Below are 14,657 nucleotides of genomic sequence, written 5' to 3'. Positions count from 1 at the left end.
AGGTGTTCCACTGAGTTGTGGCTTTCACAGAAAAAGCTGACTGCCCAAAGGCAGTACGGCGAAAGGGCACATTGCAATTTCTGAACGAAGAGATTCTTGTTGATTTAACGGAGTCCACTGAGCGAAAGTTGATAAATTGACGCAGCGGAGGCGGGGCCAAGCCATTTAAAATCTTATGCACAAGACACACATTTGAATACAATTCCAATACGAATCCAATCTTGTGCATCAGATCGATGGACCACTCCATTCTGTGTGCTTGCTATCACGGTGAAGTGGAATCAAAGATAAGATACTGAATAATAAAAGCCATTTCATATAATATCATTGTTATTGTTGCTTTAAAGGTCAAATAATAATGAAAATGCTAATACAGCAATAACAAGGCTGGTGGAAGAGGGACAGACTGGTTGGAGGAATAAGAACAGACTCAGAGCAGCGGTGATAAACCCCTCGTTTTTATTCAGCAGCTGCTCGACTCAGATACTCTTAAACACAAACATCCTCATGAATGATTGTTAACCCTGATCTGACTTGCTTAAAGACCTTTTTGCCCTCCTTAGTATTTTCCCTCTTGTGTCAAATATAAAGGATGATTCGCAAATTGAAACAATTTTTTTTGTCCCTTCAGGCAGTTTCTCCGCTACATCGTTGAAAAATTCATGTCAGAGATGTTGATCTTCATGAAAAGTGGATGAGGAATAAGAATGATCCTCCCCAACCAAGCAGCGCCTGAGATAACAGAGAGGCATTGCAGGAGTTAGCTGTTGCCTTTCAAAGATCTGCATAACCAAGGACGGGTCAAGATCCGAGGAATTAGTCATACAGATTAAATAACGTGAAAAACCGAGAGAACGACACCTGAATCAAAACAACCTTACTGACTTTTTTAACCTTTACTGAAGTCATGAGGAAATCAATCAACACTCAATGTTACATGTTGAACTCTGATCTCAAAAGCTAACAAACATGCTCAGCAGTGAGGCAGAAGATTGAAGAATATGTTACTATCCACTCCCTACCTCCCCCTCTGCCCCCTGGACTGTAACACACACACACACACACACACACACACACACACACACACACACACACACACACACACACACACACACACACACACACACACACGCACACACAAACACACTACATACAAGGACTCTACCTCAGCTGCTTTTCGCACATTAACCATTTACCCAATTATTTACTTATCTTGAATACTGTGTGCACCTTAATATCATTTGCACTGTTATCTATTTTCATTTTCCTTGTCCATTTTTAAACTGTCACTGCACTACCTGCACTGTGTACATAGGCTGTTTTTATAAAACTGTATTTTATTATATTTTATTGTATTTTATATTTAAATTTTAGATATTTAAAAGCTGGACGAGAGAAACAGCATCTCGTTTTTCCTGTATGTCTTGTATATACAGTGAAAATTGACAATAAAAAACCTTTGAATTTTGAAATCTTGAATCTTGAATTTCAGTGGTTAAAATAAAAACTTGCTAGAAAATAAAGCATTTGATTTCATTCAGCTACAGCAATATCTTGCTTTATGCTTCATGTAAAAGTTTTAACTCAATTTTAAAACACTGAGTCATCTATGACCTCAGACTGTCTAAGACAACAACAGAGGTTGATTAAAAACAACTCTCATAGATATTATCTCGTCTCAGCCATAGACTGTGTAATAAATGGACGTAGCATCTGTGACGTCACCCATCATTTTTTTTTTTCAAGCTTTAACATAGAATACGAGGAAAAAAATAAAGAATAAATAAAGGTGAAAAAATAATAATGATAAAAGTTTGATAAAAATATACATATACACGAACGGAAATATACATACAAAAATATATAGATATACAAACATTCAAAATGTTCAAATTAAAACAAAAAAGAAAACAGCAAACCATACAAAAACATCATAAGTTAAGTTAAACCAAATTTTTTAAAAATCAATAAAGAGCCCATGCTGCCACATCCTACCACACTACTTACATTCCACATTCATTTCACCTTGCTCTAATTTGGAATATCTGAAAACGTAGATCTTTGAACATACTCAAGAAAGGGGCCCAAGACCTTTACAAACTTATTGGACCTACCTAAGAGACAGAATCTTATTTTTTCTAGTTTAAGATAAAATAGTACATCACAAATCCAGTGTGTATGGGAGGGTGGGGAAGGAGATTTCCACTTCATCAGGATCAATCTCCTTGCCAGAAGAGTTGTGAAGGCGATTACATTTTTTTGGGATGAAGTGAAAGATGGTAGAGAAACCGATATACCAAAAAGTGCAATAAGAGGGTTAGGGTCAAGTTTTCGGCCAAATATTTCTGAAAGAGTGGTAAAAACCCCTGTCCAAAAGGTAATCAAGGACGGACAGAGCCAGAGCATATGAATAAGATTTGCTGGGGACTGATGGCACATATCGCAATCCGGAGATACATCTTTGTAGATTTTGCCCATCTGTTTCTGAAGCACTGTTTAGAAGCCGATCATCGGCGGGAGCCATATTGGAAATGCTGAACTCAACATAACTTCATCTGAGCTATGTGAGGTAAAGAGGCAGGCTTTGAGCCTCCTAGCCAACAGCTACAGTGTTCCCTCCTGTCAGTCAAATCAGCTGTGCCTCTCCTTATGGAAACTCGTAATCTTAATATCTATGAAACTGCCGAGTTATAAAAAATGTCACCGATCGTGAAAATAACTATCCAGACTACACTAATTTTTTGTACCAGGCTGTAAACATGTTTATTTCTGCTGTAAAGATCGGCTTTATTGAATGGGTGTGTATGTGGTTTCTGGTACTTCCAGAGCCAGCCTCAAGTGGACACTCGAGGAACTGCAGTTTTTAGCACTTCTGCATTGGCTTCATTGGATTCTCTAGGCCGGAGGCTGCTGCTTGGTCTATGTGAGTAAATAAATATCTGTGCGTAACCTTCTCATGAATCAACATTTTTAAAATGTTAAATTGTTAACGCCGTTATTTATGGTTAATAAAGCATTTATTAATGCCTCAAAGAGCTTTAAGGTTGCCAAGTTATAATACCTTTAGCTAGTTGTCTTGAACAATGCTTAAACAAGATTTGTTCTCTTCTTTTTCAGCTGTTCGATCCACCACAACATCTCATGTTGTAAACCAGTGTTTGTTCATTAAAGGTAGGAAACACTTTGTTATTATTTTATTTATACAACAAAGCTAAGGCATGATGTACAAGGACTAAAAGCCACCAGCCATGCTTGGGTTTCCTAAAGGTCTTATTCAAGCAAAGCAGTTCTACAGGCTTCTTACTAACAGGCTCTCAATGTAAGCACTAACATGATGATGCTTCACAGGTCTGAATTTGACCATGTTCACTATCTGAGTGCTTGCATTCTGACATTCACTTGTTAGTACTTAATGTGTTTAGTTTTATGGAGCAGGATGAAAAGTAAGAAGATCTCTACAGGGGGACGTCGGTATGTGGACTAGCTTTCATTGGAATCCAAACGTAGCCTCAGCAGAATACAATGTCTTCTTAGAAATGTAGTTTTCTATCACACAGGTCTCAGAAAAGACACAGTGAGACTAGAACCAGCTAATCGTTCAGTCATTGGTGTTTAGAGTGGACTCCAGGGAGAGTAGATGCTACCTTGGGAGAAGCTAATGAGGATCCAAATAAAGACATTTATCGTTTATGCATAGAACTGTATCCCGTGTCCTTTAAATTATTCAACTACTGCAAACACAACAGAGGTCAGGGTCAGCGTAAACCTTGTTTTAAGAATGGGTAGGTGCGCGAGTAGGATTTAGGTGTAGATGATTTATAATCCTACTCGCGCACCTACCCATTCTTAAAACAAGGATTACGCTGACCCTGGCCTCTGTTGTAAGAATGGGTAGGTGCGCGAGTAGGATTTAGGTGTAGATGATTTATAATGGTTGGAGAAGTGAGGAGCAGCAAGCAGTAATGCCGGTGTCATCTCTGTCCTTGGACTGTGTGCGTGTGAATTATTAACACCGCCTGCGTCAGAGGTTGCAGGATTTGGATTCAGAAGCAGCCCTCAGAGTGTGAATGTTGAGCTCTCATGGTCAAACGAGGACAGAAAACCGGGCGTCATCACCATCTTTGAAATGTATGTGAGTGTGTGTACGTGCTCTCACTTTGCATTCAAATTGACTCCATAAAGTATATTACAGCCCAGCTCTTCCTGTAGCCTCATCAATAGTGGATTTTTTTTTCCTGAATCGAAGTGAGACGCAGCAGCATTGTGCGAGCTGAAACTCAAATCCATTCAGCTGTGATAACATTGACAGTCTCTCAGTAAACTGACATTCTCCGCTCAGCATTAAACTGTGTGCCCAGCTGGTTAAAGCAGCTCTTTATGCGGCTGGAAATCTGGCCTTAAAGTATTTTCCTGGAGTAAACACTTTGCACAATCGTAAATACCTTCTATGCATCAGTCTGTTTTCTATACCTGCTTATCCCGCTCAGGGTCAGGGGGGTGCTTAAGCCTATCCCAGCATGCCTTGCAGTAGATGCAGGGTACAAAACTACTTTAAACTGAGCTGTGGATATTTTCTGCTTTCTTATTATAACATTTCCTCTAGATAAGCCAATGAGAAGCCTCCTACCAACCATTGCAAGTGAAGCACTGATTCTCAAACTTCTTGCAACCACGTGGAAACTTTGAGTTATTTTCAGCAAAGTTGGGCAAAATATAAAATTCAAAGAAGAGAAAAAGGCTGAATACAACCTTGTAACGAGAAGGAACCCTGACTTCATCTTTTTCTTTCTTTTTCACTTCTTTCTTACACTTTATTTCTGCTAGTTCTCATCATGAATTCAACTTCTTGATATTTGTCTGTCATTGAGTATTAAAACTCGCTCTGTGCGAATGTAAACCTGATATACAAACTTGAACAATTTGGAACAAAAGTGGTCTTTCAAACTTACACTTATTCTTTGTTCAAGTTATTGTGTGATGATTATTTTAGGAGTCATGCATAGCTGATGTTTTTGAAAATTTATTAAAATATACAATACCAGTCAAAAGTTTGGAAACCCTTCTCATTCAAGGGTTTGTATTTATTTTAATTATTTAATTATTTGAACACTGTACATTAATACTGAAACATCAAAACTATGAAAGAACATATATGGAATCATTTAATGAACAAAAAAGTGTTAAACAAACCAGAATATGTTTTATAGTTTAGATTCTGTAAAGTAGCCCCCTTTTTCCTTCATGACAGCTTTGCACACTCTTGGTATTCTCTCAGTCTGCTTCATGAAGTGGTCTCCTGGAACGGTTTCTAATTAACATGAGCCTTGTCAAGAGTTCATTTGTAGAATGACTTGCCTTCTTAAGGCTGATGTATACTTCTGCGTTGAATCAACGGCGTACCCTACGCCGGGGGTCCGCGTAGCTCCCATACCTACGCCGAGGCCTACTCACGTAGCTGAGGTGCACCTCCACCAAAATGTAACTCCCTGTAGAGCCGACGCTGATCGCAAGCTCTGTGATTGGTCCGCTCGGCGGCTTTGTCTTTCCCGCATTTACAGCACTTCAGGGATCCCGGACATCGGCCGCACATCGGCCGTGTATTTCATCTCCTCCTCTCTATTCTTCATGTAATCATGTCTGTATGATAAACAGCAACATGTATCATCTGTAGATTAACATAACACGCTCTGAATCGCTGTGGAAAAGGAAACAGAGATCGTAGCGGGACCGGAAGCAGGCGACCGGCTATCAGAGAGACCGCACTGCCCTCAGGCGTTTCGGCGGAGAATTGCTGCGCGACACAGACACACCGACGCACAAGTATGTGGTGCTCATGTCTGCATCAGCCCCTGCTGCGTAGGGGAGACGCAGAAGTATAAATCAGCCTTTAATGTGATGATGTTTGAGACCATCAGTTGTGTTGTTCAGAGGTAGGGTTAGTACACAATGGATAGCCCTATTTGACTACTGTTTTAATCCAGATTATGGCAAAACCAGATTATTTCATAGTTTTGATGTCTTCAGTATTAATCTACAATGTTGAAAATAATTAAAATGAATAAAAAAACATTGCATGAGAAGGTGTGTCCAAATGTTTGACTGGTAGTGTATATGTATATGCATGGATAAATTACTTGCTGCCTTTCTCTTAAATTCCCCTGATGGGACTAGCAGGTACGCCTCAGGTAAACTAAACTTCCATAAACTTTCATGATGTGTTAATTCCGTGTCTTAAGAAAACAAACATTGACTATTGGTCATCAGCTTTCAAGAAACCCTCTGTGTGTTTTTGTCTCCTCTTCTCTTCTGAAGTCTCAAACCTGTCCCAGAAATCTAAACACTGATGGTGATACTGTATGTTAAGTGTTGTGTTTAGTTGCATCTCTCTCTCTCTGTCAGATCTGTTTGTGTTTTAGTCCGACTTGTGTGAATTTGGAGAGCGTACATCCTCAGAGGAGATCTGATAGGAGCACTCAGTATTGATCTGACTATTAGTGGAACCACAAACAGGCTGATGTTTCAGCTAATGTGCCTTTCACCGAGCCCTAATGCTACCTAATGCTACAGGGATGTTTCCTCACTTTAGTTAATAGTACTTAATGTGACAGTGTGACTGCAGCGTGATGACCTCATACCTCTGATTCCCCCGTGTGTGTTAGAAAAACATGAAGTGTGGTGTAAAATTCTGGTGCTGTTGAAAAACTCACTCAGTTTCTAAAATTATTTTTGAGTCATGCAAGCAGCACGATGGTGGGCAATGTTAGTTAGTCAACCTCTTAAAGACAGACATTAAGGGGACCCTGAGGCTGGATTTGACACACCTTTTCTCCCCCTGGATTTCTTACCTCTGGTGCCAACTTTAGCTTTATAGCTTTATAGCTTTTAGCAAAGCTTGTGTACAAGGAGAGGCCCCTCTCCTTTGGAATCATCTACCAGTCAGGGTCCGGGAGGCAGACACCCTCTCCACTTTTAAGAGTAGGCTTAAAACTCTCCTTTTTGATAAAGCTTATAGTTAGAGCTGGATCAGGCTTGGACCAGCTTTTGTCATGCTGCTATAGGCCTAGACTGCCAGGGGAACTGGCACACTAACACACTGGGATCCTAGCCCACCCCCTTCCCCCCAACCCCCTCATCACTTACTTTAACTGTGCCTGTCCCATTAAAGTTACTAACCATAGACCTTTCTGGAGTCTCTGAGCTCCCTTGTCTCGTAGATTCCTCTGAGCTGCCATAGACGTCCTCCTCCTGCTGCGGACGATCTGGACTCCAGCTGATACGGACGTGCTGGACTCCAGCGGCAACAGCTTCTACTACTCGTCTCATCACTATCACCTCTCTCTCTTACTCCCCTCTATTTGTCTTTCCAGACCCAACTCAGTCGAGGCATGATGGCTGTCTAACATGAGTCTGGTTCTGCCTGAGGTTTCTGCCTGTTAAAAGGAAGTTTTTCCTCGCCACTGTAACTAGCTAAATACTGCGATGTGCAATGCTCATGATGGATTAAGGTGGGGTCAGACTGAGTCTTACCCTGTCTTGAAGTTGGGTCTCTGTTCATAATTTGACATAGAGTGGTCTAGACCTCCTATGTTTGTAAAAGCGTCTTGAGATAACGTTTGTTGTGATTTGGCGCTATACAAATAAAGATTGATTGATTTATTGATTGATTGACTTACAACATAACCATGGCTGTTTTCAAAACCTCCTACTATACGAGTAGTACGTACCGATTTGGCCAAAATTCACTATGCAGTGAACTAGAGCAAAATCTGCAGTATGCCAAAACTCCCCAGATGTCGTACTGATTCAGGAAAATGTCTCAGTATGCAGCGGGCCAGTCTCCCTCGCATACTGTTTCCCACAATGCACAGCACTAACGTTCCCCTTTTATTCTTTCTTCCTATTTGATGGGGTCACTCAGTTTTTATGTGCTGTGAAAATGATTACATTCCATATAAACCACTTCTTAACTTTTTAAATCATGAATGATGCTAAAGAGGCAGTTTCACTATCAGCTTGGTCGTTGTTTACCTCCACTTCCTGAAACCAGAAAACCAGAGACACCTGACCCAGCATCCTGCAGACCAGATCCAACAGAACAGTCATACTACAGACTATCTTTAAACGCAGTATTTAGTAGGCATAGGGTTGCCAACTTTCTCGCTACTAAATAAGGGACAGGTGCACGGCGCCATGGTGGTGTGAGCATGATGTGTGAACTCAGCGTATATCAGGGTTCCCACTCTTTTCCAGAGAACATTTTCCAGGACATTTTCAGTGATGATCAAGCTGGTATGACAGTCTAAATTGAGTTCCTAATTTAGTTCCTGAATAGTCTAATATGTTCCTCTCAGTGGAAGTCTACACTGAAGACGTGCAGACTATGGCTATCCATGAAATCATCTCTTACATGCTTAAAAATGTTGGCAAATTAATTATAGAACAATGCAGCCACAGATGTACAGCACTTTATTAGTGCAACTAAGTAATAATGATGGCCAACTCTCATCTCAGCTTTCTCTTTTCTCAATAAATCTAAAATTAGCTAAGTAAAAAAAAAAAGAGCCAGCAAAGGACTCTGGAAGCTGCCTTACTGAAATAAATAAATAATAATAATAATCAGAGGATCAGTGCATAAATTGACCTAAATAGATCTGAATGACAAAAATGGCCACAAATGTTGAATGGGGATGTTTTTTTTTAATCTTGTCAGATCACACGCAGTCATGTTGGAATAATTTTCCAGGACATTTTGTGATTTTCCAGGAAATTTTACTTTTTCTCCCATTTTCCAGGTGTTTTGCAGTACTGGAAAACTGGTCAACTGTTTTCCAGTTTTTCCAGGAGGTGTGGGAACCCTGGTATATTCTGATTCTGATTCAACTGGAAATGCATAAAGTTTGTATATTCCCTTGAATCCTTACTGTATCAACAAAAAAAAAAACAGGCAAAAGAAAAATTAAAGGCAAAAGAGTAGCATGACTCACCAAATGCACTTTTTCCATGGATACTCTTTGCTGCTCTTAAATGACTCAAGCAGTCTTTAGTCCTTTTGCACAGCCAGAGAGTCACAGTTTACAGATATTTGAAGTTCATGTTTGATCAGCTCTGTGCTGCATCTGTTTCTTGAGTCTGACCATTTAATGGCCATCAGAGAGAAAATCCTCTCCACCCTTTTTTGCAGGACTTGGCGTATTTGCGTTGTATACAACTGATGCATGTGAGGGGCCCTGTGATTGGATGACAGGCGGTGTGATTGGCACATGATCTGCCACTGCCGTTTTATCTGATCTAGGATCTGTAGAGTGCAGTCTGCTGTATTTATAAGAGCTAATAGTCAATATACGGGACAATTGAGGTCCTGTATGAAACAAACCAATTCAGCCCAATATACAGGATGTCCCGGCTAATACGGGACAGTTGGCAACCCTAAGTAGGCAGTACCTACCGCCTACAACATTCATAGGTAGTATGTAGCAGGCCGTTTCAAAAACAGCCAGTGTGTTTGTGGTCCTCTGTTTTAAAGCCTCTACCTGGAATTTTAGCAGCTGGCTCTTTTGTGTGACAATATTTAGTAGAGATGGTGGAGCTGAAGAAGGTGAGAGGTTAGTGAACAGTCTATGCCCATGGATTGTTAGTTACCCAGCTGAATAGAACAGTGACTGCAGTATTGCCCATGAAATGAGGCTCTGATTGGGTGACGTTAGCTCGAGGTGTGTATACTGAAAAAAGGTAAACAGGTATTTGAAATGTAGCAAACTCATACCTTCAGACTAATTAGCTAGCATCAGCATAGTCAGTGAAAGGATGTTAGCATAGCATGTTGATGCTGCTTGGTAGCACAGCTTTAGGAAACCTTGTTTTTCCATCACAGGTGTATTCTTGTTCACAGGCGGTGATCTTTCATCCACTTTAAGAGAAGCTTGTTTGTGTTTCTGACTCTGGCTCTACAGTATTTGTTTTGTTTTTACTTCCTGAGCCTGAATGATCTCTCTGAGCCTCAAGAGTTATATATTCTGTCAAATCCCTCTCCACCTGCTCCATCCCTGGTTCTCTGTAAGGCTATAATTTGAGCAGAGGAGTCGTGTTTGTGGAAGTTAACAACTCACAAGCCACCGAAGGAAGCAAGATCAATTGATCAGAGATGATTTCTACTGAATCCACTGCCACCAAATGTTAAAGCTGAACAAGAAAACACAAATGTTCTCTACATCTCAAAGTTTCTGTTTCTCTCAGAGTTGAGGAGACGGGGAGGAAACTTGTTCCTGGTGCTGCTGATTCTAAGAAGCTCTAGTTTATTTTCTTCTCACTTTATCACCCGTGAGCTGTTTACTCTGAAGATATGTGGTGATTAGAAAACATACACTGCAACAGAACATACAGTGAATAAAATAACTGGTGCACATTTGACCTTCAAACCTTGGTGCAGGAGTAAAAACCTCTAAAAATACTAAATAAAAGAAAGCAGCAGCCAGTGAAGGAAAAACAATAAGATGAATGTCTCTTTTTGTCTTTCTCTCTCTCTCTCTCTCTCTCTCTCTCCCCTGGGTCCACAGCTGAGAAGTGATACATGGCTCAGTAATAGTCTAAGCCCTGGGGAGAGCAGCTCGGTGGCCTTGGTAAGAGACTATCAACACACACACCTTTATACACACACCTTCACACCCAGTCAAGCACAGCCTGTCACGGGAGTGCAGGCGTACACACAGGAGCACACATAGGTTTGACTAATATGTGCCTCTGAAGGCTGAAGCTAGTGTTTCTTTTTCTCTCTGTTTTTCAATTTTCTTTCCACACGTTGTGACATGTGAAGAAGCTTTTATTAATATTCTTCTGGTTGTGTTTGAAAGGCCTCTGAAACATCAGTCAGACCACAATGGAAGAGGGAAACTGTTGATTCAAACAAGACTAGATAAAAACCACAGGCTGATCAGACCTTTGGGGAGGCGTGATACTACCACACAGATTATCTTATGGGCCTGTCACACCTTCACGATTTAGCCAGCGTTTTCCCAACGTATCAAAATGCCTCTAAACGCTGACATGTGCTGAATTATTGATATTTTTTTTCAATTTTGGGCGTATACATCATATTCATGCCCATATCATGCTTATGCCCAACTATAGTCCACTTGTGCAAAGCGTGCAGCACCGTAATAACGACGACGAAGGGTATAAAAAGGCTGCCGCTCATTAATGACAATGTTTAAGTTTTGAAATTAGATGCACTTCATTGCACTTCATTGCACTTATTGAAATTAGATGCACTTCATTGGTGATAAAAAAAAAACGTGCAAGGCAAGGCAGCTTTATTTGTATAGCACATTTCATACACGAGGGCAACTCAATGTGCTTTACATTAAAACATTAAAAGCATTGGAGACATTCAGACAGGCAATAATAACAGAATATAATTAAAATGACAAATATGATAAAACAGAAAAGAAAAGGAAAATTAGAAATATGGTAAAAGTAAATTTAAAATTTGCATTTAAAGTGAGTTAAAATGAGCTAAGATAGGAAGGCAGTGGCAAATAAAAAGGTCTTAGTCTTTGATTTAAAAGAGGTGAGAGTTGGAGCGGACCTGCAGCTTTCAGGGAGTGTGTTCCAGATATGTGGTGCATAACGACTAAACACTGCTTCACCATGTTTCATTCTGACTCTTGGGACTGAAAGCAGACCAGGACCTGATGATCTCAGAGGTCCAGATGGTTCATAAAGTAGCAGCAGATCAGCCTAAACCATTCAGTGCTTTATAAACCATCAGCAGGTTTTTAAAGTCTATTCTCTGACAGACAGGAAGCCAGTGTAGAGATCTAAGAACTGGAGTGATGTGGTCGACTTTGTTGGTCCTTGTTAGGACTTGAGCAGCAGCATTCTGTATGAGCTGCAGCCGTCTGATGGACTTTTTAGGGAGTCCTGTAAAGACCCTGTTACAGTAGTCTAGTCTGCTAAAGATAAATGCATGGACAAGTTTTTCTGCATCCTGCTGAGACGTGAGTCCTTTAATCCTTGATATATTCTGAAGGTGATAGTAGGCTGACTTTGTAATTGTCTTAATGTGGCTGCTGAAATTAAGGTCTGAGTCTAAGACTACACCAAGGTTTCTGGCTTGGTTTGAACATTTCATCTGTGCAGATTGGAGCTGAGCAGTAACCTTTAACCTTTCTTCCTTGGCTCCAAAAACAATCATTTCAGTTTTTTCTTTGTTTAACTGAAGAAAGTTCTGGCTCGTTCAGTCATTGATTTGTTCAGTGCATTTACTCAGCGTTTCTATGGGACTATAATCCCCTGGTGATACAGCCGCTTTATCGTTGAACACCACCAGACTCCGACATGCTGGCTTCAGCTGCTGTTTCAGAGGCTCTGCTATTTGACACTGAGTGAGGGCTCCAAGGCTTCTCATACTCACACACTTGCAGACACACAGCTCTACGTGTGTGACGCTCTACGCTGCATACGTAGACTTACTCGGTGTACTACGACGTATAGCGTGCTTCAGCGTGCTTTTAACTTATACAAAACTTACCTATAACTAATGCGACGTATGCTAACAGAGACTTCAGCATACGCTGGCTAAATCATCAAGGTGTGACAGGGCCATTAGGAAAGAGTTTTGGTTTGTGACTGATTAGATCACCAAACAAACATCTCCAGAGCTGACTGATCAAAGTAATCAGACAGCCACACTGTTGTTGTGTTGTGTCTGTACTGCAGAACATTAGATTTAATCTCAGGCAAAACCTTCAGCCTTTACAACAGTCCTAACATTCAAATCAAGTCAACAGTGCGGCACCTTTTTTATGCACAGCCTCCGACTCTTCAGGGCCAGAAGTAATGGAAAATCCTCCCAACCATTATCCGCTCTCTGCCTGCTTATGTGCAGGACGGTTTCAGACTTGATTGGCTGGGAGACACGGTGCACCCTAGACAGGTAGCAAAGCTGTCACTGAGCTGACACATTCAGGCAGTGAACCATTCACACCTCCACCAATTTAGACTCTCTCATTAATCTGGACTACAGACTGTGAGATGAAACGGGAGCACCCTCAGGCTCGGGAATGACTCCAAACCCAGCACCTTGTGTCTGTTAGAGGAGGAGGAAACCAGCCGTCCTTTTGAGCCTTAGTTTATCAATCTGAAGCCTGTAGTCTGAATAATAAGACTCAAGGGCATTTACGCTGGTCCAGCTCCACTTTCTCCAGTTAGATGTGTAACCTGGACTCAACGTAGGATGTGAGTGGTGTATGACGGGTTTAACCATCTATAGGCGAAGGAGGAGAACGCTATGAGGTGAAGCAGACGTTGAAGGAGGTTGTGGAGAGTGTGTCTTTATCTTCTGGTGTCACCACGTCAACACTATAAAGCAACCTTCACAGGCATATCTTACACTCTGAATAATGTTCACTTTAAACACTTGGAAGTCCTGTAACATGAGCAAATCAGCACCAAATGAAAGTCTGCTTCTATACTAACTTTCTTAGATAATAGAATGTATGACTTTATTGGATATTGTAAGAATTATAGAGTCAGATAACGAATGAGGGGTAGAGAGAGAGGCGTGACATTGACTTGTGGTTCAGTATACGAGTAGCTGTTACGGCCAAATTCCACCAGATCCGTGTCTGGTGTCTGGTCCGTCTCTGATCCGTCACAGCACCGGATCTGATAGGTTTCTATTCTAGTCAATGTGTTAACTTCCACTGGATCCGCTCCGTTGTGTTCTGGCTGCAACTCTGATCCAGCAGGTCGGAGTCCTCCAGATCAGAAACACAAGACTTCTATTTTGCCGGATGCCGGAGCACGACGCATCAATCTCAACAGAGCAGATGGAGCGGGACAGGAAGTCAGGTTTCACCAAAACAAAATGAAAACATCCGGTTAATTTTCAGAATAAAACACTCTGTGTTATCACCAGATCGTATTTCACTTAACTACAACAACAAACCAAAGTCATGATGAGCGGAGCCAGGCCTGGAGTCAACAGGTCAGAGGTTTTCAGAGGACCAGAAAGACAACATGGATGAGGAGAGGAGGAGGAGGAGAATCCTTGATTCAGTGATTACCGTGGGAAAACCTCGGTCACATGACTCCAGCTGTCTGGAGGTTCTGCTCAGGGACATATTGGACACGGATCTGGTGGAAGTCGGATGTTAATGCATCTTTGAAATGATAACTTCAAGAAGAGAAGAGGAGCAGGTTTCAGAGCTCTCTCGTAAGCTCACATCATCACACTCAAGATGCCTTCACTGTCTTGTCTTCCGGCCCCAAAAACACTGACTCAAGTGACAGCATGTGAGGAAATGTACCAGACTTCACACAGCTTCTTCTTGAACCACATTAACACACCACCTTTGACATTTGCTCTAGTACTCCTCAGGCCAATGGAGAAAGTTTCTTCTTTGAAAGTTTGGTAAATTTCAATAAACTGGAGTACAGAGAAAAACTTGTGCTGAATAAACACAGACACATCCAAATGCTCAAACACAAACGTGCACTCACACACTGAAAGGAACAACATCTTCAACACATGGTCTTTTGTCAGACGACCTTTCCTGAGGCCGAGGTCTGTCCATCCGGCAGAAGGAGGCAGTTCAGGGTGAGTAACAGCACTTCTTTTCCTCACCTCTATAAGATCCGAGGAGACAAGAAACGGCGCT

General features: G+C 41.2%; 1 protein-coding gene across 2 annotated transcripts in view; it reads right to left on the bottom strand.

Annotated features, from left to right (window-relative positions):
• LOC117828536 overlaps nucleotides 1-14,657 on the bottom strand; it is a 74,310-nt gene that overhangs the window by 22,940 nt on the left and 36,713 nt on the right. The gene's annotated exons all lie outside the window — the stretch shown is intronic.

This window comes from Notolabrus celidotus, chromosome 16 (assembly GCF_009762535.1).
Source record: "Notolabrus celidotus isolate fNotCel1 chromosome 16, fNotCel1.pri, whole genome shotgun sequence".
NCBI classification, from domain to species: domain Eukaryota; kingdom Metazoa; phylum Chordata; class Actinopteri; order Labriformes; family Labridae; genus Notolabrus; species Notolabrus celidotus.
The sequence above is the reverse complement of the archived record's forward strand: the minus strand, read 5'-3'. Positions and strand labels throughout refer to the sequence as shown.